General features: G+C 40.5%; 1 pseudogene; it reads left to right on the top strand.

Moving 5' to 3' along the window:
- The first annotated feature begins 280 nt into the window (after positions 1–280).
- LOC118576979 lies at positions 281–388 on the top strand (annotated as a pseudogene).
- The last annotated feature ends 1,792 nt before the right edge of the window (positions 389–2,180 follow it).

Genomic DNA, 2,180 nt, shown 5'->3' with positions numbered 1-2,180 from the left:
GTTTCTAAGTTAAATGATTGACCCTGTGCCTGAAAATGATAAATGATTAGAGAAGACCATTGTTGACCCCCGTGTTGATCTCTCAGCTCCACAAGCATTCATATGCCTACATCTATGAATATGCACACACACACACACACACACACACACACACACACACACACACACATCACAGGCCTGCCAGGGCCACAGAGTGAGTCTGTTTCTCAAAACAATAATACCAAAAAACTGTTTGTTGGGTTGACAAATAGTTCCAAGAGTTGTTTTTTTCCAAAGAAAGAAAGGTGTCCCTGCTTTTTGGCTAAGATCAAGTGCAGTGTCTGTTCTTATCAGTTTAATATCTGATATGTCTTCAACCCAAAGAAATAACAACAAGGGAAGATGAAATGGAAAAGAGATGGAATGGGAAAAACTGAAGAAGGGAAGAGAGACAAAGCTCTTACAAAGGAAAACTAAACCTATATAAGAATATTGGGAATAGCCAGGCAGTGGTGGTGCATGCCTTTAATCCCCAACACTTGAGAGGCAGAGCCAGGTGGATCTCTGTGAGTTCAAGGCCAGCCTGGTCTACAGAACGAAATCCAGGAAAGGCACAAAGCTACACAGAGAAACTCTGTCTCAAAAAAAAAAAAGTATATTGGGGATATATTTTCAGAGTGCTCAACATTTTTAGGTTTAGAGGAAGCAATGGAGATAAATAGCTGTATAAGAGACATGGCCTTCTCCCACTAGGAATAGAAGTCCTAATAAAGCATTTCTATTTTGCATATATAATTTCAAGGTAATAAACAACACAAATTGAGAGTGGTATAGCAACAAAGACTCGAACGAGGGGTAATAGCAAGGTCAAGAAACAAGTTGGGACTGGGTAGAGAATTGTGAAGTTTTTGTATTTGTTTTTGTTGTTTGTTTTTTCCAAGACAGGGTTTCTCTGTGCAGTTTTGTGCCTTTCCTGGATCTCGCTCCATAGACCAGGCTGGCCTCGAACTTACAAAGATCCGCCTGCTTCTGCCTCCCAAGTGCTGGGATTAAAGGTGTGCACCACCACCGCCTGGCAAGAAATGATTCTCGCTGTTTTTTGTTTGTTTGGTTTGGTTTTGGTTTTTTGTGAAGGTATTTTTTAAGATATGGCACCCAGATCAAAACCTGGAACAGGAATTTTCTAGGTAGGATGTTTAGAAAAGCAGCTGAGTAGAAAAATCAATATGTAAGGACCTCAAACTAAGAAAGAGGATGTTCAGGCTCATGTAAATAGGTCAGCAGGTCTAGAGCAAACAAGGGAAGCAGAGGTTCAAGGCTATCGGGCAGAGTGACCAATGGTCCCCATTTGGCTAGGACATTGAAGGTGGGTCCTGGAATGCTGGTTTTGCGATTTTAAAACTAAAATTTTCTTGGGTAAACCTTGTTGGTTTGGTCACTGTGTTGGTGAGACTTTTCACCACAGATATGACCAATATCTGAGGAAACAAGTTAGAGAAGGAAAGGGATATTTTTGGAGCATGACTTTGGATGTTTTAGTCATTGGCTCCATGCATTCTGGGCCAGCAGTGAGATGGAACATTGTGGTGGGGAGCAAGGGATCTGCAATGTTTCCCACCTCATGGAGGCTGGAAAGCAAAGAGAGAGACAAAAGGAGTCAGGACAACTTCAGAGGATGACTGACTTCCTTCAACCAGATCCCATTGTACAGTTCCACCACCTTCCAAGTCTATTTAGAGTTTGAACTGACTTATGAATTAATCCACTGGTGAAGACAGCCCTCCTCATCCATTTACTTCCTCAAAGGTCTACCTATAAACACTGCTTGTGTTTGGGGACAAAGCCTTTAATATATGAGATTTTGGGGTGTGAACACTTTATATCCAAATTTTAGAAATAATTCTATTGACAGACCTGAGGAGAACAGATGGAACCATCAGGAGGGAAAGTGTGGTAAAGATGGAGGAAAATTGATGGGTCCAAAAATATTCAGAGGGCTAAGCATGATAGTGTTATGATATTTGCCTGAAATTCCAGATTTCAGAAGACCAAGAGAAGAGAATCAGAATTTCAATGCTAGCTTGGTCTACATGAAATCAGGTTTATTTAAGAAACCTCAAAACATAAAAAGACAAATATCAATTGATAGATATCAATGACTAAATGATAGGTGGGGAAAAGAATTAAGGCCAGAAGAATAA

This window comes from Onychomys torridus, chromosome 1 (assembly GCF_903995425.1).
Source record: "Onychomys torridus chromosome 1, mOncTor1.1, whole genome shotgun sequence".
Classification (NCBI taxonomy): Eukaryota; Metazoa; Chordata; class Mammalia; order Rodentia; family Cricetidae; genus Onychomys; species Onychomys torridus.
Note: the sequence above shows the minus strand (reverse complement) of the source record. Positions and strands in the feature narration are given on the sequence as shown.